The following is a 21,845-nucleotide window of genomic DNA, read 5'->3' on the forward strand; positions in this document are numbered from 1 at the left end:
ACAAGATGGGGTAGGTAATGTGGAAGAAAAGATGGAGCAGAATGGGGAAAATACACAAAATTAGTAGCTTAGAGACAACACTTCTGCCCCTACCTTTGTTATGGGCTCTGTGCCAACTCTTGCCTTTCCTTTCACAAAAAGGTCAGGAAAATGAGTACTGTACAACAGGCTGGGGACTCTTAGGAGGGGAACAAATTTTACTCCTCATGCAATTTTCCCCTAATTGCAGGCAGTGCTTTTGGCCCTGTTAACCTTTAGGTGAGTTACGGGAAAGCCTCCAGATCTCTAGGCAGTTATTAGGAGACCTGGATCCTCCTCCAGGATGCGCTTTGAGCTCTTTGTCCACTACACACACGAAAAGAGATTGCTGTGAAGGTGGCAGCAAACATGGCACAGAAGTGCAAGATTGTGTAAAGGCAATGAGTGTTTTCAGTAGGCTTGGGAACAGCAGAAACTCTGGCTTTATCAGGCAGTAATAATTAAAGTTATTATAACGAAGCCAGGGAGTCAAAAGCATTGTGTCATGATTTCCACTCTGTATTTTGAAAGCTACAGCATATGGACGTGGATAAGGGTCATTACTTCCATGAAGAGTTAACTAAAGAGTCTGTTAAACATCATCTATTAGGATAACATAAACCTAAGAGTCTTAAGAGAGTTGGCTCAGAAAACGTCTGGCTTTAATGAACCTGGAATTGCTGGTGTTACTACAGAGGACTGCAAAGGTCTTAGGTTTTGCCAGTATTACAGGAGGGTGTGACAGTTTTTAGGATAATTATATGCCAAGCAACTTGATGTCAATGCTTGTCAAATTAATGCACAGGAGAGTATGAGACTTGATTGCTAGCTAGAAATATAATTAATACCAGGTAACGTAGCTTTCAAGGAGGTAGGGCTTACTAAAAAAGAACAACTTCAATTTTTTTCTGTTTACAAATTTGGTTATCAACAGTGACTGCAGAGCGGTAATATGCTTTTGCAATGTGTTCAGCATAGCCCAGCACAACATACTGGCTTGAGTCAAAAGAGGGAGAGCACGCTGACTGCTGGGAGCAAGGTTTTTATAAAACAGCCTGTGTCCAGTGTTATTTCAATTTCTCTATCCGTGATCTGGAAATAAATATAAAATTGCTGCTGATAGAATCTGAGGATGACACACAAACTGATGGAGTAGTGAATAAAGATGGGAACAGAGTGGTTGCACAGAGTGATAGGATGGCACAGTGCCTGTTTAAATGAAACACTTCTTAATGTTTAATTGCCACATGCCAAGTCATCTACCTGAATTCCAGGAACACAGAGCTGTTCTTATACGGGCAGCTCTTATTCATTACAGCCCTAACATAACTTTTTTCTTTTTTTTCCCCCCTTGAAATATGTGTTACATGAGGGTGACGCATTTGGATCTTACCACAGATAGTTTTGCCAATGGTCTTTGCTAGGACAGGTTGTTTTCACTGGTTGTGTATGTCAGCGCTGGTCTCTTACAGGTGAGTCTGAAGGTGTTGTACCAGTGAATCAGACTTAATGGGGGTGTAGGTGACTGCTGAGACCTATTGTACACTCATTATGTGTCGCTTTGCTACTCATACCCTTTTCCTTATGTGCTTTTTCTGCTCAGGGGCAAGCCAATCTAAGTGACTTATATCTTCACCAAGCCTGGTGCTCTGCTTGTGTCTAAAGATTCATGTTTTGGCTGATAAATTACACATAGTCAAATGTACAGTTGAAGTTTCTTGAAGTACTTTCTTGGACAACTGCCCTTTCCAGTTCATTATTTGGGCATTCTTATACCATCTGTCCAAACGACAAGTCCAGCTTACTGCAGCTGGGTCTTCATTAATAGACTCTCAGGAGTCCATCTTCATGCTGTGAGGTTTGAAGGATGATTAGCATCTCATATCCTCTTGGCCAGAGGGAGAGAAAGACATAGTATCTCCAGCAGGTGTTTGTTCTGCAGTATCAAAGACTCATATTTCTATAGAACAATGTAAAGGCAATAGAAGGAGAATCAGTTAAATACTAGGAATACCTTGATTTTCCAATGGAAGAAAACCACAAAACCTGTTGATGGAGAACTTGTACATTTGAAGATTGAATCCACTGATAGAATGCTCCATTTTAGGAGGGATTTTTTTTTGTCCATAATAAACTAACAGCACTTACCCAAATGAACCTTATGGAATCTTTTATGGTCACAGATTTTTAGGACGTTGTTTTCACATCTAATCTGATGGATGAGTGTACCAGGCAAATGTCACTCAGATGCTGGGCTCTAGTCCTGGTTTACAGGATGAGGCACTTTTCCTCCGTCACTATAAGGTTCTTCCCAAGACTTGAATACATTGGCAATGCTCCTGCCCTTGGCTTTGTGAGAGCTGGTGAGACTGTAGCCTAAGAGAGCAGTCAGCTTTATTAAAATAAAGACTGAGAATCAGAACCAATGTCTGAAATTTGTTAATGCGTTTGAGTTTCTTTATAATGCATAGATGTTGCACAGGCTTTGAGAAAGCAACCAATGTGTATGTGAATTGTTGTCTGATTCCTTCCAGGAGACTGCTTCAAGATGCATACTGTGATATAAATATCGTAGTGGTTGGTGATTTTTATTTATTTATTTATTTATTTATTGCCTGTGTTGATCTCAGATTGAAAGGAATGAAGTACTGTTAAGTGCACTAACTATATGTATTTTAGAACTTATTTGATGGATTATGATCTGCATCCTACTTCTGAGTAATTAGTGATATCTGTGTACTGGCATTTGGATTTTTAGCTATCTGAACCAGCAGGCTGGGAGGGACTGTGGCAATTCCCATGGGATAGGCTTTGGTAAAAGTGGAGGAAGCAATTGTATTTCCTCTTATATTTCCTTAAGAGAGCAGTGACTCAGGACTGCATGGCAAATATCTTACCTAAGCCTGACTGCAATACCAGAAGTAAAAGCAGTGATGTAAATCTACGTGGTAGTGACAAAGGAGTTAAAGTCTCTCTGTCTAAAAGTCCTCAGCGTGTAGCTGTTGTGCCAGATCTTTTTTTACTGGAGAACTGATGAGTATGAAAGGAATCAGGAGGGAAATGTGAACCTACTTCATGTGGTGATGTAGCGAAAAAATAGATCCCTCTGGAGACCTGGATCTGAACTGCCATCACGAGGCTGGGGAGTTTCCATTCTGCTTCTGTCTTCACCAACGTGTAGGAAGGCAACAAGTACAAGTTTCCTTTAGCAATAAGGACCTTGCAAGGCACAAGTATTCTCGGGCTCTTGATTCTCCTTCCTTTTATTATTATTATTATTGTTGTTGTTGTTGTTGTTGTTGTTGTTGTTATTATTATTATTATTATTATTATTATTATTATTATTATTATTTTAGCAGATGTCATACATATCCAATCTGAGCATCCGCTAACTGATCACCAACTGAATGTGTTGTGGATGACTCCCTGTGTTTTCTCACAGTTTTGGGGTAAAACTGCCTGAGCTGCTACTTGGGTCTCCTCTGTAGGTGCCTCTTGGGCTCAATGAGCCCATTCTGTCACCTCTAGCAACCACCATCGAGGTGGGAGTCTCTAGGTTGTTTCTTCTTAGCAGGGATCTTGTGCAGGCTGGTTCTGATACCCAGCCTGGGCACACAGTGCCTCTGCACCCTGAGGGGCTATTTTGTCTCTCTATGTTGATGAAACCTCAACATCTGTAAATATTTCTGTCCTCTAGAGAAGACATTGTTCGCGTTGCACTACCTATGAAAAATACTTGCCCCAAAGCTTATTTGTGGCTCCATTAACCTAAAGAACTTGTCTGAACGCTCCATTTGCCTTTTAAATAAAGAACAAATTATTGTTGAGAACTTGCATCCCTATCATTTCATGTTGCTTTCCTCATTATGAAAAGAACATAAGGGTCCCCGATCATTATTTCTGACTCTGTCATTAGCAAAGGTCTGGAAAGTGTGTTTTCACTCCATTAGCCTTCAGAAATGAAAAGAATGATTGCATAAATCAAGAATAATTATTTCAACCAGATTTTTTTCATGCTTTGCTGTGGAACAGGCTGGGCCCTAAACTTGGTCTGACAAATTAATTTCTATTATTTGCCTTTTCTGGAAAAAAACACCACACCGTGTTCAGGACTCAGCAACGCAAATGACTTTTTGGTTTTATGTGCCTCTCTGGCCACGTGTGGCAAACATCATGGTGTTTATAGTTTCCCTCATGAAATCTGCCAGTGCTCCTGTGATTTACACCTGGAGCACTGTATAAGACATTCCTAGATGTGTCATAGCCCTTTTGCTTCTCAGACATGTGTGGACACTTGTGTTAAACAAGAACATCTCCTTTAATTGTATCCTTCTGTAATTATGTTGAAGTTCACTCTTACATGCCTGTGCGACTGCATGTGAGTCAGATTGTCTGTCCTTTTCATGTTCAGAGTGTAAAGAAAGGATTGAATGATTCTACCAATATTACTGATTTTCCTATTGGTAAAGCAAAATGCAGCTGTTTTTCTTCTGATTACAACATTAATATTTGCTAGGCCTTGGATGAGATCTAGAAAATTGCCACAAAATGGGCTTGCAGTGCATGATCTCTTCACGGTGTCTTCAGGTGAGAGGCAGAAGAGTGAGTATGCAGGAATGGGAAGAGAGTCCAGGCCTCTCTTCCTGTGGAGAGTCTGACTGCCCCCCCACCACAGTTCCTTATCAGTGGATACAAGCTGCTCAGCAGCACCTTCTATCAGCTCTTCTAACTCCAAAAGGAATGCAATAGCTACTAGGATGCTATGAGAAATAATTCAGGGTTATTAGCAGTCTCAGACAGAAAAAGTATTATTTCTTATTTTGACAAAAGATGCCCCTTGATTGCTGGAGATAGTAAAGGTAATTTCCAAAGCAGCTGAGAGCTTGCAGTGAAACTGGCTTGAAGAAGACTATTTACTTCCCTTTTTCAACTGCAATAGCCTTTAAAACCCCTTCTTTGAAGTGACTAATGAGCCATTTGACATGAAGGAGTGTGCCTCCTATAGTTCAGTGCAACTCCTTTTACAGCAAGTAGAGTTGTTTAACTGGAGATTTTGGTTGAAGTGAGATAGATCACATTTTTCTTGTCAGTGAAAAAGCTGAGTTGAAAATGTTTTTTACTTGTTTGTTTGTTGGCTTTGTTCCTGTTGCTGTTTTTAACTGGTCTGTGTTTGCCGAATGAGATGAGGATTACAGCTTGACAACATAGGCGTTCTGTGCACATAAGCATTCAGTAAGAGACAGAGGTGATGAGGACAAAAGAAAACCCGGGTGATACTGTGAATCATGATATTGTGCCAGAATTTTATGTTAATTGCATGCCTTGTTTTTCTCACCTCTGAGAGTGCTAGTTCCTAGGAGAGGAAAGAGTTCAAAAGCTTGACTCCAGCAAACTCTCAGAAAGCCTGCAGTCATTCACTCTTAACTATTAAACCAAACCATAAGCTGAAAGACAGAGAGAGATGTCCTCTACCTGACAGTGCTGTAAAACAATGAATATGCTCCCTACATCCTCTGGACAATCCTAATGGAAACCAGGCAAGAGCATCTAAGACAGAAGAGGCCTCTGACCATCAGGGTCAAAAGGACAGCATCAATCCTGAGGCAAAGAAATTCTTCTTAGCCTTGAGATTGACCTGAACCTTACAGAATCTGAGCCAAGGTCTGTGCAAAACGAGAAGTGATCTGTGTTGTGTTAGCTCTTAAAAGCAGGCACTAGAAAGATTGTCTTCACTGTCACTTTTGCTGGAGGATTCATGGTAGAGGCAAAGGCCTTGACAAAATAGCTCAGAGAAACTATGGGTATGCTTACGGAGCTGTAAGATTTGGACCTAACCTGCAGGTCTAAATGAAACAAGGGCTCATCCAGCTCCAGTTCTTTATCAGTGACAGATCAACTGAGCAGGTGCTTTGAAACGTTTGGATGATAAGCACCAGGAGCTCATAACAGACATCAAAGCTAGAATCATCACATAATAAAGCAAAGTAGAAGTAGAGTTGGAAGAAGAGATAAGAAACATTTTGTTAAGGGCTTCTAGAAGGTCATACTGTGCTGTTTAATAGTCTTTTCTGGCCTCAGATCCCACGTGTTGGTGCAGGGCTTTTCCAACCTCTGCTTTGCTCTGTTAAAGTGAAATGTTTGAAGGTATATTTGGAGATATTTTCCTGTAGTGGACCATTAGTAAGGCCCAGAACCACGAGGAACTCCTTTGTGCTCTGATTTGAACACTCACATCCTCATCTTCAGTTTGAAGGGCACTTCTTCATGAGCTTCCTCTGCTGGGAGATTCACGTGTGGGTTGCTGAAGCAGCCTTGCCGAAATGTGTCTGCATTGTAATTAATAAATACATTAATGGACTTTTCATTGCATTATTAGGACATTTCAAAATTTGCTCTGGGAAACCTTTCAACTCGATTAAATCCACCTTTGTCACAAGATAAAATGCTCTTCATAATGAGCTCATTAACATTCAGACTGCAATTCAACCCCATCCATTAACAGCTGGCAGGCAGGAGCTTCCAAAAAGACCCTAAAAAGCATTATCTCTGGCCAGGGCATGGTTTCCTACATGTGTCTGTTAGTCCCATGTTGGATGTTTTGTGACAGGGAGCCCTTCTACTAACTTCCCCATGCCATTTAAAGGTACTGCCAAGATCAGCTGTGATCAGGCAGGGATCTGGAAGAATCTATCACGAGTTCCCACCCTGCCATTGGGGTGTTTGTTTGAAATGAAAGCTGCCCTGAGCAGAAGATGCCAGACCTATGTAGCAGCTATGGGCAATTTCCTCCTCTCTCCTACTTGGCCAACATTAATTTAGAGCCCAAATGTCAGCTGATTCTATGAAGTGTGTTAGAGCTGGGTGTGACAATTAACTGTGAGTGATAACAATGGCATTTCGGTGGTGGCTAATAGGCTTCCAAGCTTAATCTCTTTCACTGTTACTGAGATAAAGAATAGATAATTCTTCCAGTGACAATAGTTGCATACTAAAGTTTGTATTTCCTTCATGCTGATGAGCCAGGAAGCCTGGTTTCACCCAGCAACACTTCAGAGGCCTCAAAATGGGTGTTGCCAGCTCAGCTCAGGATTTCACTGGATCTCTGTTGACTTGCGGGTCTGTCTCCTGGAGCCAGGCGATTAGAAGGAATTAATGCCTTTATACTTTTGTTCTGTCTAAAAAAGCAAATCTCTGGCCAACTACTCATGGGGAAACAGGGTTTGAGGCAAACCGAAATCATCCCGAAGTAGTCTGTTAGTCTTCAGCTTTTGGACAAAACTCAGGACTTTGGGGCACCACTTATTGATTTCAATACTGAAGACTGTCAGTTCTGAGTCTGGCACAGGGAACAGAGCTATAAAATTGTCAACCAGCTATGAAGTTCAGGAAAGGCTGAAGACTGGGCTGGGATAACGACTTTCTAAGCACCAAGAACAGCATTTCTGGATGGGATGAAAGCCTGTCAGTGATCAGGGTGAGTGAAAAGCTTAACCTGAAGATTTGAGGCTTCAAGCAGCTGCTTTTTAGCATCCCAAATACTGGGATGCCAGAGCTTGGCTTCAGGACAGTGCCAGCCATGACCAGAGCTCTCCTTCCCATCGCACTGTAATGCACCAAGCAGTAACCTATGGGGAAAGCACTGCATCACTGGGATCAATGAGAATCCCACATCTGCGTATTTCAGCAGTTGCCTTTAGCTTCTTGAATTCTAACAAAAGAAAAACTGTTCGTTTTTTACCTCAGCTCAAGTCTTGCTGAACTGCCTGGTAGGAGGTCAGATCTTTCAAAGATGTTTCTTATATCTTTTTTGACCAGCCCTAAATACAAGGTCTAGAACAAGATCTGTACAATGCCAGTGGCTCATTCAGTGAGAAAATACTGATTTTGAGGACAGGCATGAGAGTATAGCAGAATATACATCCCACTGTAATGTGATTTAATGGACAAACAGCCATACATTATAGTTAGGTTTTTACGGCTGCTAAATATGTTAGTCCTTAAACATTCAGTGGGATTATAAGCCTTACTTCTTTTAAAATGCTGAGCTTCAGAGGAAAGCGATTTTCTTACAGCACCAACCATCACGTCTACAGTTTGTGGGATATTATTTTTTAAACGTCAAAGCAGAGCTCATCCTTGATGTATTAAGCCTCATTCTGTTTCAATTTTTGCATTGTCTCTGGTAAAGAATTCCTGCTCCCTTCCACTCTGCCCCCGGTATCCCAGCTGTTCACAGTTCCTTGGCTTCAGCTTTATGATATGAAGCCAAGAAACAAATTTCAGCAAAACCGAAAGAATTTGCAATTAGCTCTACCTTTTTCAGGAAGAACTTTCTATCTGAGTCTCAGAATTTACTTTGTCACAGCAGCATTCCTGTAATCATGCCTTATCAGTTTGCTGAGCCTGTATCTTTATATCAAGGGTACCCCTACAGATCTCCTATGGAGGAAACAAAAGATGCTCATTATATTCACAGCTGGGCTGCCCTGAACCTCTCTTTGAAAATCAAAGCAGTTCAATTATTCTTTTTATTCTTCTCTTTTGCTCACTTCTGCATTGCTGGTTTTATCAGGGAAATGAGATAGGCACCCAAATACAGGTCAAGGTTAGGATTTATCTAGCAAAATACTGGACTGTCTTACTGGGTTTAGGCATAGCTTTGGCAACCCTCTGGAGAAAGACTTTTTTTTATGTCTTGCCTTACCAGCGTCATACATTGAGTGGCCTTAAATCCCCAAGATAGCAGAAAAACAACCCAGAAAATTGGATCATATCCTGCTGGGTGGATGATTTGCATAGTTCGTAGTAAGATTTGTTGAGCTATAGGAATTGCCTCAAGGGAAAAGAGACACCCACAGGACTGGGAGAAGGGGAGAGAGAAACAAATACAGACTGGGTAAGGGAGAATGCCCCTTCCTTTTCAGCAGTAACAACTGCATTGCCTGAGCTACCCCTGCACCAAGCCTTGAACTTGCCCATGGTGGAGCAAGTTCAGTGGTCCCTCCTGAATACATGGTTCATTTAGGAAGTGGAAAAGCTGTTTTATCTATTTCTGACAAGTTTGTAGAGACAAAGAGCAGTCCTCCCTGCAGATGCTTCTTTCTCTACTTCTTCACCCTCCTTCCCTTTCCACAGCTGCAGGCTGTTCCTGTTCATGGGTGGCATATGAGAGAGGCTCTGGGTTTAGAGCCAGTTTAGCACATATGACTGGAAAGACTTTTCTTCATTCTAATTGACCCGCAATTTTTTTTGATGTAACCGAGGAGGTAAAAACCCTCTACCTCAATAAAACTCCACTTTCAGCATTTTGTCCTCCAAGGTTTAAATTTATCACGTGTACATTTCTTCAGCTCAGGCTTTTCCTCCAGGCTCCATGTTGTCTATTACTGTGTTTAAAAATGATCTGTGTTGACACAGGACTGAGTGGGCACTTTGTATTATCAGCTCCGGCACTTGTCCATGTCCTTTATTTCAAGCAACTAAAATGTATTTCACAGCAAGACGTTTTCTTGAAAGGTTTTTCCACTGACAATTTGTCTAAAAAGAGATGCTGCTGGAGAAGGCAGAAGGCAGGGTTTCTCCAACTCATTTGGTGGAGTTATTGAGGAAATTGCTCGGGGCTTCGAGGCTGCTGCCATGGACCTACGTGCATGCGGAGGAGCTTGCTGTGCGTTGCTCTCTCTTCTTCAACAGCAGCCTCTTTCCACTGCTGTTGGTAGAACTGTCTTTAATTATCCTCTTTGGACTTCTGTGCAAAAATAATCAGTAGTTAATTACAAACAATTAAACAAATTGATGTTCTAGGGTAATAGAGAAGGGTGACAAAGAGAAGAGAGCTGGAGCTGATTCCAACAACAGGCAGCGCTGATGATGGGGCTGCCAGGGCTAAAGGGCACTCAATGGGAGAGGGCTGTGGTGAGAGCCAAAGTCTCTCTTCTTTCCTTTGTTGCAAAAGCATTTGCATTTTTCTTTGGCATTGCCACCTCTGCTGTAAGATAACACAGCTCAGTTTTGCAGGCAAATCTGTTAATTTTTATTAGTATGTTGGGAAAATGACTCACTAGAGAATGGCAAATTCAAAGGTATTGCAGCTGCTTGTCCTGGAGTCACACAGGTTTTCCAAGGTGTCTTAGAGAAGAGCTGTCGAGCTCAGTAGGTTCAGGTTGAACACTGGGAATTTTTTTTTATCAGGAAGTGTAGCAAAGCATTGGAACAGGCTGCCCAGGGAGGTGGGGGAATCATTGTCTCTAGAGGCATCAAGAACCATGTGGATGTGGCCCTTAGGGACATGGTTAGTGGTAAAGATGATTCGATGAGATGATCTTAGAGATCTTTTCGAACCTTAATGATTCTATTATTCCATTGGGGAGGTGAAGGCTTCAGAGAAGTGTTCTGGGTGTGTGGCAGAGCTTCTTCCCAGGAGCATTAGAGCCATATAGGAGTGAACTCTTGAGCCTGAGGTTTTTGTTTTATGCCCCATGCACACAGATTGTGCACTTGTTTATAGTTTGATGCTAACACTGGCAAAGGGAATTAAGGGCCTATGTCTGGAAGTTTTTGTTATTTTCTCGTTGCCATAGTCTCGGGTGGGGGTGGAAATTTCATTAGTGAGAGAGAGCGATCTTGTTTTGAATTATTATTACTTCCTAATGACATGACTCTCACTCAGTACCCTGAAGGCTCGTGGGGGAGGAGGAGCTGGTTACATCTCCCCATCCACGTGCAGCCCCACTCGCGTGTATTTGCCCACGGCCATCGGGAGTCCGATGTGGCCAAGCCCTGCCTGCGGGGCCCAGGGCGCTGGAAGCGGGAGCCGCGGCTCCCAGCCGGGCCGGCAGGGGGCAGCGCTGCCCCGGGCACTCGAGCCGGGCCGGGCCGAGCCGAGCTGGGTCGAATGGAGCCGTGCGGAGCCCTGCAGTGGCTGGATCTCATCCCGATCCATCACTAGGAACTGATTTTCCATGTCTGTGCTCTAGGCGTTGTGTAAATTATAGCACTCCTCCTGCCATGCGCCTTCGTGATATTTTCCTTGGGGTCTAAAATATTAATTAAAAAAAAAAGCCCTTTTACAATGCACCACTATATTAAACTTATAACGCTGTAAATCGGCGCTGTAAAACTGTAACTCAAGGGCTGGGTGTTAGACAATCCTGACATGCTGCTGTGGGAGCGGCGAAGATCTTAACAAATTGCATCATATACAAGTTTCTGCAATGAACATAAAACTTCCCATTTTGTACCCCCATTAGTTGGTTTTCACAGTATTTTCAGGGGCGAAGAGACGTAAAAATGGCAAGAAATACAGACAAGCAAATCAATTTGGTAAAGTAAAAGTTGATGTGAGCTGGCATCCAGAAACTGAGTGACGGTTCAGCTTTCCTGTGTGCTTGTTTGAGTATTTGGAATGGTTTGAGGAAGCTGAGTTAATTTAAAAGTATTCTCCCTTTAAAAATATTTTCCCTTCAGCTTCTTTGCCTCCCTCACGCACCCCAGGCTGGGTACTGCTATGTAAAGAAGTATGGTAAAATTGGTCATTTCTAACATTGTTTCCAGTCTGATCTCCAGATTTCTGCCCCTCAAATGAAAACTGTGTTTTGATCCCTACTGCTTTTTGTGGCTCACAGACGCTCTCAAAGGGGCTTATGTCCCCACAGCAAACACTGTCTCAGTCTACCCATTTTGTTTTGACCTTCAAAGTGTTGCCCTGACTGTTCCTCCGTGCTATTGGAACCTTGGCAAGAAGTTTTGCGGTCATAAATAGTGGTGTCATTACAAAGCAATAACACGGGCTGTAGCTCTCCCTCTCCCTGAGAGGTGGGCAAGGGTACACAGCTTGTTACCTCTCCCTTTCTGTGTGAGGGAGCCGAGAGCTACGGTGCATATTGAAGTTTCATGCGACATCACAGATCAGGTCCTCTGGCAAAGAGGGGAAGCAAACGCTGAATATTCTGAAGCGAGTAACTACCCACAGTGAAGAAAATCCTTTAATGTGAGCGTGGTGTAGGTAATGCAGTATTTATTTACCACAAAGAAATTGTAAAGAGCACAGCATTGATTTCTTGGGTTTTATTTTTCAGGTCGTTTTCACAGGGCTAGGTCTGCTGGGGGGATTTTCTGAGAAGCATCTGAATGGCTGAATAGCTTCAGCGCTGACCCCCCGACCTGAGCAAGTCCTGCTGCTCACAGTATTCCTGGAACGACACAGGGGCTCCTGCTGGAGTCAGGCCAGGACATTAAATGAAGCTGCTTTTGAGGGCAAGAGGACAGATCTCCTGCAAAGAGATACTGATCGCTCTGCAGCATTTGACTCTGCTGACCGTGAATCCTTGCTGGGCCTCGTGAGGAGAGGGGCTGCCATCTGGGGTGAATTATTTGGTGGGACATACCTAGTTTGGCGTGATGTGAACATATGCCCCATGGCTAACTGTTGTGCTGTGCCACAGGGACCAGTGCTTTTCCCTTTTCTGCTGACCCAGTTGGGCATAGAGTCACCATTCCTGGAGGTGTTCAATAGTTGTGTGGATGTGGCACTGAGGGACACTGTTATTGGGCATGGTGGGGGTAGATTGATGGTTGGATGGGATGATCTTAGAGGTCTTTTCCAACCTTAATGATTCTGTGATTCTAACGTGTGGGAAACAGTGGTGAAGTCATAACCACTTCAAGAGCATAAGCTCATTGTTCCGTACCCTCCCCTCAAGCTTTAAGAGGACACACAGTCAAATTCAAATTTCCAGTCTGTGAAAGTCCTAGTAGTCTTGACCAAAGTATCTCTAAGACAGCAACTTATCAGCACTATCTGAATTATGAGAGGGTCTCTCCATGTCCCACTGCAGCAAAAGGGCAGCTCTCTGGTGTCCTTATCCAGCACTCAGTGTAAGCATTGGTCAGAAGTGATTTGACGTGTACAAAAAAGACTCCTCATCTGGGATAGCTGGTACTTTCCTTTCAGATATCCCAACCATCTTCAAACTGCTTTGTATTTCTCAGGAGTAGGGAATGTTTGGTGCCTCTGGAAAATAGGTCCCTCGTGACTGGAACAAGGTAGCACCTTGTTTCACCTGTCGTGTTGCAACTGGCCTTCAGGGTTTTCAGCCTTCCCATCCCACACACTGGCCTCACTGGCAGTGGTTACTGGTGCAGTGTATAATCTTTCTCTTCTCCCCCCCCCCTCCTAGTAACTCTTATCTTTAATGTTATGTATGTTTTAGCCATACATTTCTAAAAAGGAGTGTTAAAAAAATCGAGTAAATTCAGAATAGAGAGATGAAAGGAAGCATTCTGTGACTCTGGCAAAGCTGGCAGTACTAAGGGGACAGACAATCCCAGGCATTCTTTGCTATTGAAGTTAATTGCAGGCATCTAGGGTTTAAAGACCTTGTGTTATTGATGGGGGTGTGTTAGCAACAGGAGGGATTGACTCTAACATTTAACTGGAATTCAGCATGTACAGTACATTGTCGAGAGAAAGAAATAAGAACAAATGAGACTGTTATTATCTTTTATTATTATCTTTTAATTCCCCCCATTTTCCTTCTGTATGCTCGCTCTCTCAGCCCTCTCTCTTTCAATAATTACAATAATCAACTTACAATGATAACAGAAATAATCTCCTGCATGATAGCTAAACAAACCACATGTTATCTGTACTCAACTGTGCTCACTTACAATAGGTATATCACTTATGGAAAAGCCAATAAAGTTTTAATTAAAAAAGCGTGTAGGTTGTCAGTTAAGATGCAAAAGAGTGTGCAAATAAATGCAAAGTGGCCTATAAATTGCTTGGTATTTGAGAGAACGGGTAGGAGGGCAAAACCACCCCAAACAAAACCAAACCAAATGAAACCCTCCAGGTCTGAGGAACTCTATTTATGTTGCTCTATACAGAGCGCTAATTGCCTGGGAATTCAAAAGAAGGGGGAGGGGAGAATCCTCCCTTGAGCGACAATCACATCCACCCACCTCCACCAGCACTGGTAGCAAGTGCGGAAAAGTTAATTAAAGATTTTGCATCTCACAACCGCAGCGCTGGATTGATAGCTCTGGAACCTGAGATAAACTAAAGCTCTCCCACACTGTATCACCAATACGCCTCCAACCTTACCCTGGAGGCACAACCTCTGGGGATTAGATGTTTGGTTTCCCTGGTATATTCGAGGCCCGGCCTCTGCTAAGACTGAAGGAGGACTGACAGATGCAAACTGATATGTAGGTGTTCACCTCACAAGAGCAGGTCTGTAGTAATTCCCTGCGGCAGAAGTCACAGCGGACTGAGAAGACTCCAATAATTCTGTGCTAGTTGTTCTGAACACACCCAGAGTGTGTCACGTGAAGGCTATTTGGCATAGAAACCACAGAAAGATCTGGTGCACAGGTACTGTGAATGTGAAGCAGTTCTTCAGCTGACCAAAGTGCAGAGTCTGCTGGAGCCTATTGCAATATGAAGGAAGTCTAAAGCTTACAATGTGTAGTTCCCTGAGTTTGCCTTGCTCCCTTTCTTCTTCATCTTTGTGGTTCTGGTGTGAGGTCTGGCTTGGTCTGCTTCAATCACTCTTTGGAAGACTCCAAGCTCTGTTGCTGCTAGATATGACTGGGAGGAGATTTCAGCAGCAGTGGGAAGATCAGCATGGGTCAATGGTTATACTGTGTGTGTCTCTCCCTCAGTGAGTGAGCAACTGCCTCCTGGGATCATATTCTAGCACAGAAACAGCCCTTTGGATAACAGCATGATAAATGCCTTTGTGGTGCGAGGCAGTGTTGGAAATTTCTTCTTGTTGCTTGCTTCAGGTGTAATGGGTGCATATTCCTTGCACAGACTGCCACTTTCATGTGGTGAGAGGCAAGGCCTCGAGGTGGAAGGACCGATCGATTTCCTCAGGGAGTACATTGCAGTGGCACACCTCCTGTCACGGGGCACTGAGTTTTGAAGCTATTATAAATAGATAATGCTTACATATTTCTCTTTACATTTGTGGTGACCCACAGGCCATGCCTAATTACGGAATCACAGCAGCCTTGCAAGGCAGGGCATCGAAGATCAGCCTCCTTTAGACAAGAAATGGAGGCAATGGTATTAAAATGCATGACCAGGGTTAAAGATGAGAGGTCAGTGAGAAAGCCAAGGTTGAAACATCAGACTTACATATTCCCAGTCCTATGGTTAACTTGTGTCTCAGGCAAAGAAATTGATGTTAATTGATGTTCGCTTTCATCAGAAGATCTCAAATTGTTTTATGTCCTGATTTGCTATCCCTGTACTACTCCGTTGTAAGCCAATGGTCATTCAGAGGTGAAAAGTGCGGGCTGCCCTGTGCTGTGGGTTTGTCTGTATGACCTCCAGTTCCTTGCAGGGAGGACATGGCTGGGGATACTCACTGCTCTTTGGGGGCTGCAATGGAGGAATGACAGAAGCCACTGGGGGAAGGTGGACTGTATGAAGAAGGCTGGGCAGAGGTTGAGAGGATGTAGTATGACAGTGGCACATCTGCCTCTGGGCAGCGTGGCCACATATTTGGGGGATTTGGGGATGTGAGGGGTGTTTGGAAATACTGAAAGGGGGTCCATGCAAGTAAGAGGCTGGGTAGACCCACTTGGATGAGGGCTGGGAACTGGACTAGGGGGAAATAAAAGATCATCCTTGTTGGTTTTCTTCTAAAAGAGCATTTCTGTCCCCACAGTTTTGCACCAGGCACTGAAGGAGAAGCTGGCTGTGGCCATTGGGCTGAGGCTAGGTTAAGACCCTTTGGGACCAGCAAAGAGGTAGTCTGAGGGATAGTACTTAGGGGCCTGATTGAGTGCCCTGGCACTGGGCAAAGTGATTGTCCTGGGGGAGCTGCTAGAAGCAAAGTGGCTTTGACATTCTTGCCATAGTAAACCACTCACTGCAATGTCCCACAATGAAAATTCAGAAGTATCATCCCTCAGAGACCAAGAAGAATAGAGCCACTACTGGCAACTACTGTGGACAGCCAGGGGCTCATGTCCAAGTCCAAATGTTGGGTTCCCACTTTGCCTCTTCTGTGCCTCATCCACCAGGAGTGAAAAGCTCCTGTACCAGGCTCTGCTTATAGCAGGGGCAGTTTCCTCCACAAATGCTTGTGAACAGCAGACATGACTTCTTTTCCCCTCTTATTCTGATTAGGGAACTGCTCTGTTATTCTAGCAAGTCTGAAATTAGACACAGGTGCAAATTAACCAAGTCACAAGTGCATTACATTTGGTAATTTTTCTGTCAAGAGCCATGTTGAAAGGTTGCAGAGAATAACAAGAGCAGCTGAGAAACAAGTGTCTGGTCCAGGTGTGCCCTGCTGCAACCTCAAGGAAGCAAGGTCTGTCTTTACATCCTGTTCTGTGAATTTACTCCTTTCCTGTTAGTTTTCTGCCTCTGGTTTTGTCTGCCATCCCCCATGGCTGGCCACAGCTGTCTCCTAGTCCTCAGGGCTACAATCACATGCAGCAGCAGTTGTCATGGTTATGTTACTGCCCTGGAATTTCACAAAGCATGGATCCTCCTCCTTGCATGGAGTAGGCCCTGTGTATCTTCAAGCTGAACAGAGAAGGGCTGTTATCTGCCATTCCACCCAGCTACTACGTGTAGATGAGAGGATCCAGCTCCATCCACCAGCAGGCAGATCTATGGATCTCCAGCTCCTTCTCAACCCAACCACTGCCTCTCAGAACAGCTGGGAAGAGATCAGTTTCTGTGGGGATAGCTCGCTAGTACCAAGGTAAGTCCAATTGGTTGAACTGTCATCAGATGCCTTATCTGTCTTCCTTATCTCAAAGGAGGTGAGCATCTGGTGTAGAGCATGGTATAAACAGCTTCAGAGAGGTGGGTGGCATAGGACAATAAAACAGTGGGAGAATGTGTGAAGGCATTATTCTGCAGGGGCTGCTCACAGCTGTGTAATGCTCATTTTGTAGAGGGGATGTTTCTGGCTTCCTGTGACAAGTTGTTCATACATTTAATTCTGATTATCTTGAAATTCAAGTGCAGTAACTGTGGCGAGGCTTGGTTTCAGCCACCCTCATCGCAGACTTTCTGCCCTTATGTGCACTAATTGGCCCAAGAGATTATGAGGTGCCTGAGCCTGGAACTGAGCTCCTGCCTCAAAGTCCTCAGATGAAGCTGTGCGTATATCTGTCAAATCAACATTGCAGAGTGCTGGCAGGGCAGCGTGTGGATAAAGCTCGTCCTGCTGCTGTCTCACAGATAAGCAGAGGGCTTCATTCACCAAGCAGTTAATCTGGAGCGCTTTCACCAGCGCTAAATCCATACTATTTATTTAAAGATTAAATTAATGGTTCTATGCAAATTTGCAAATTAGTTAATGACATAATTGCATCAAATGATAAGTATGGTGCTGCACAAAGCTAGGCAGGGAGATCATTTCAGGCCCGGGTTTCCTCTTGCTGTGCCATTCAGACAGCTTGTCACCCAAGTGGAGCTGGGCTCAGTGCCTTTGCTGGAAAGCATTCATGGCTGAGACTCCGTGCCCTCCCCCCTCACCTGAGTGTTGCTGCAGCACAAAGCCTATTGCTCACAGCTGTGCTACAGAGTGTGCTGGAGATGCCTTCCCAGTTTGGGTTCTTGCTTTGAGATAAGGGAAAATGATTGCCAGTTGGTCACATTTCTTCATAAATCACATGTTCTATAACAGAAAAAGTAAGTCAGAAGTTGGAAACCTGATTTCAGCAATGTTTTCTTGGAAGAGTCAAAGGTAAACACACTTTCAGAGAGCAGTCACTATGAGCTGCTCATTGTGTTTCATCTTCAGCTGAGGTATTTCCTTTCCAGCTCATGTAGTCAGAACTGTCTTGTAGGAACACAACCATCTAAACAGCTGCTCTGAGTGGGACTTCACTTGGAATCCAGTATCTGGCACCAGCTGATGCCTGGAGAAGACTATCAGAAATAAGCAGTCAGGTGATGATTCTTCCTTGGTGCTCTGTCCTCAGCTGCCTCTGTTCTGCACTTACAGGACCTCCTTAGACAGAGGTGGCAGAGAGGAGCAGCAACAAGCTGGCTCTCATGGCATATGCTGTGCCCCATTTGTCTCCTATAATAGCTTTATTTTCTTCCTGAAACCTTCCTCATCCTCATCATTGTTACAGGTTTATGGACTGCTCCCTATTCTTTTTGCTTGGGGTTAAATCTATCTGTAAAACATTTTAGTAGTGGCATATAGGAGTTAAAGAAACCTTTTGAGGATTAGATGTGAGCAGTGTAGGCAGTAGACAGGCACCTTTAACACTGATAACAACTCATAACTCCCTGACACAACAAGGAGTCATGCTTCTTTTGTCTGTTTTGGAAATGAGAATGGTAAAGTGGTTGGAAAAGTGGCTGTGTATGTGAGGATGAAAGGGAGAAGGGGCAAGTGACAGGGAAAGACTGGTATAATTGCGGAGTAAAGAAATAATGGCAATAACCTTCCTTGTGATAACCTACTAATAGCTTGCATGTCAATCCCTTTCCCACCTTCAGCTCTGCTTTTGGATCAGTTTTACCACCTCCCTCCCCATCCCCTGGCAACTGCTTATTTACACAGGAACACCTCTGAGCAGACTAACCTTACTTGCTAGCCAATGTCCTGGTCCTGTCATCAAAGCTGCAGAATTTCTACCTGTTTTCACTTATGTTGCTGATTCTGCCTTGGTTGTTGGCCAGTCACACAAACTGTTTTGTAATCTGGTCAACTCTGTCCAGGCTGGTAGTGTTGCAGTCCTCACTTACCCATGGCCACTTCTAATGCCAAAGCTTGTATTTGAGCTCTGGTGTCCAGAACTGCAAGGTTAATCCTCTAAACCCTCCAGCACTCAGATCTCCTCTTGAGAAACACTTTTTCTGACCATTCTTCCAGTGTACTGTCACGGTGCTGTGAAGAATGGAGAAAGATGCCCTTTTAAGATAATGACATTAAACCTTAGGTCTAAATTCACTTTACATGACACAGATTTTGTTACTTTTCCAGCAGATTTTCTTATTGATTTCTCCTGAGCCTCTCAAGGCACGCTCACATCTTCAGGTTTCAAAAAGATTTCAGAACAGAGGAGTGGAAAGTTTTCTTGACCTTTTTGACCATCGCTCTCCTCTGGACATGCTCTCTCTAGGTAACAAGTAACTAGGAAAAACTCCTCTGGATAAAAGGTCACTTAAGTTGTGTACTCCTTTAGTGCCATTCATTGATTGTACTTTATTAGGAGACATTATCTGCTGGAACAGGAGTTTAGTATTTGGGTCACTGGCCTTTGTCACAAGTTGACAATCTCAATTTCCAAAACGAGGTGTCTTGGAGATAAAGTGGATGGATGATAATGTTACGATGCATCAATTATACAAACTTCTAAATGACCTCTTATTCTCAAAAGACAAACATTAATATTAACTACCTATCCATCCCATTTTTATTGGAATGGTTTTACAATTTTAATAGAGCATCAATTCCATGCAACTGTTCCTTGGATGGAGGCCAATAACAAACTAGGTGTGTGTATGCAAGAATATTAAAAATCCTAAACTCTGCCTGTCTCAAGACTGATATAGCACAGTATCTTTTCTCTGTCAAGAAACAAAAATTGGACCTTTCGGGAAGATCATATAATCAGTGTTAGCATCTAGCAATATTTCCCTTCAACTCCTTTGGTCTCCTGTGGCTCAACATTTCTAGTACAAGATGTGGTTTCCATATTTTAGGCTGACTACATTAAATGATGCTCTCATTTCAAAAAGAACTCTAAAACCTTTCATAAAAAACATATTGACTCTTATGACTTCCCTCCCTCAACTGTCTGGAGTGTCTTATTGAGTTCTGTGATAGAGAATGTTATTTATTTTCCAGAAGCAGGGAAGAGAAAACAGGGCTGGGAACTTAACCTGCTGTTGTGGGTGGTCTCGATGTTCATCTGTAGGTCATCTCTTTGACAAAGAAATTAAAAAGCAGTCCTGGAAATTAGCTGTTCACCTTTGCTGTTAAAAGAGTCGTGGTCATCTGTGCCACACAAAGAGATCTGGTAGAATCTTCAGAGGCCATGTACAAAGTAGAGCTAGGATTGACTTTTTCCATTTCCAAAGATGTTATAGGACAGAAACTCGAGGTCTGAAAGCTCTGAAGGGGATAAAAGCACAGAGTGCATAGAATCATAGGCTCTGAAAAGAAAAGCTCAACAAGTGCCCTTTTTAGGCATAACCTCTTTATTCTCTTGCTTTTGGGAATAGAGCGTGAGCATCAAATGGACTAAGAAGGTGACCCATCATCCTGCAAAGCTGAATATCTGTGCATGTCTGACCAGAAGCATTTTGAAAATGTGCATTTTTCCCTTTGAAATGTTGATACATCCCAGAGTACTGGGCCACGGGTCTGTTGCAGTACATCGGTTTCCATGTTTCTCTTCCTTCTCCTTGCCCTGCTTGAATCTTCTCAGACTAAAGCAAGCTGCCTTTAAAGTCTCTGCAGTTAGTAGTTCTTCACAACATCACAAATTTCACTCTAACGGAAGAGATGCAGGTTGCCTCTTCAAGCAGAATAAAGCTGTTGCATCCTTAATCTCACGTTGCACAGAAGCTCATACCAGAATAAAGACCAGTTTCTCTCTGTCCCTCCTTTTTTCAACTTGTAGCACAACGGGCCAACAGTGAGATTAGATCTCACAGAACTCTGAAAGCCACTGTTTCCCTGGAGAGGCCCCTTGGATTTACAATCTCCAGGATTCACACAGTGACTGTTTAATTTCTGAAGTGTTAACTGAAATTTACTACAAATGCAATTTTATGCCAACACATTTGTTGTTGTTACTAAGGCAGCTATTCCATAGTTACTATTTTTGTTCCCATGACGACTGCATTGCTACCAGAGCTTGAGATGATAAAATTGCTATGTTGACAGATTCTGATTGACTGTTGATACCAGTTGGCAGCAGAAAGAAAGCTTTTCTGTTAGGTTAATATGTATATTTTCAGGAAGAAAACAAAAAGGCACAAATTAGTTTTTGCTACAGTTGAATTTTACTAACAGCAGAAATGACTTCATAATTGAGGAACCAGAGGTTCTTGGAGAGGAAGGAAGGGGGTGTGGACAGTGAATTTCCAGGGGTCTCTACAACCTGTTGCCTGTTGTCCATTATAGAGAAGAGGTTATTTAGTCAAGGCATTGCCTTTCTAAAACAGCTGCCCTGGAACAGATGGTGGAGGTATGGATCCAGCTGAATTGTGAAGGAATTCACAGCACTTTGGAGGATGGCCTACTACCTACTTCCAGGGATTGTTCTGAATACTGGGGTTTTGTAAGCAAGGCAGCCAAAGGCAGAGGAATGGAGGAATATGAGTGTTGATTGGCAACCAGAGTATGAACTGGAGCAAGAGATCTTGAGTAGGAGGCTGAAGAAGTGCCATAGTAGGATAGGGTAGGGTAGTGGTGCCTGCCACATCTCCTTTTGTTCTTGGGCCTTGTCAGTGCTTTGTGCCAGATTAGTCCTTGCTTCATTGGTCTCTTGAATTGATGCAGATGCTGTACAAGTGAGTTGATGGAATCTTTTGTCTCTGGCAGTTGTGGTGAGGAAATCCTGGCAGTATTTTTGATGCACGCATTTGTTTTGGGAGCTCTGAGGTTTACAGTGGGGACCGCCATAGTTCTTTCTTAGTTGGAGATGGTCATACAGTGTAGTCATCTGTTTAGCATCATAAGGCACAATTTTTGTCACATCTTAGGAGTTGCGTGTGACTCAAAGGTCTTTTTCTGTAATACAGCGTGGATCAAGGGTTTTTCTCCTCTAGGCATGGTAATGGAAAAATACTTATTGTCAACATTACGCAAGCCAAATGGGGAGGA

General features: G+C 43.3%; 1 protein-coding gene and 1 long non-coding RNA gene across 2 annotated transcripts in view; both read left to right on the plus strand.

Annotated features, from left to right (window-relative positions):
• LOC107311227 (uncharacterized) overlaps window positions 1-12,232 on the plus strand; it is a 30,633-nt gene extending 18,401 nt beyond the window's left edge. Inside the window, exon 3 of the long non-coding RNA XR_014943889.1 lies at window positions 12,096-12,232. This is a non-coding gene — a long non-coding RNA (uncharacterized LOC107311227). The remainder of the gene's footprint in view (window positions 1-12,095) is intronic.
• Window positions 12,233-16,498: 4,266 nt separating this feature from the next.
• The window catches only part of MDGA1 (MAM domain containing glycosylphosphatidylinositol anchor 1), a 202,609-nt gene continuing 197,262 nt past the window's right edge, over window positions 16,499-21,845 (plus strand). The window contains exon 1 of the mRNA XM_085541223.1: window positions 16,499-16,745. The gene's annotated coding sequence lies outside the window, so the exon portion shown is untranslated. The remainder of the gene's footprint in view (window positions 16,746-21,845) is intronic.

The sequence above is a fragment of the Coturnix japonica genome, chromosome 3 (genome assembly GCF_054131305.1).
Source record: "Coturnix japonica strain WE chromosome 3, WE-NBRP24, whole genome shotgun sequence".
Classification (NCBI taxonomy): Eukaryota; Metazoa; Chordata; class Aves; order Galliformes; family Phasianidae; genus Coturnix; species Coturnix japonica.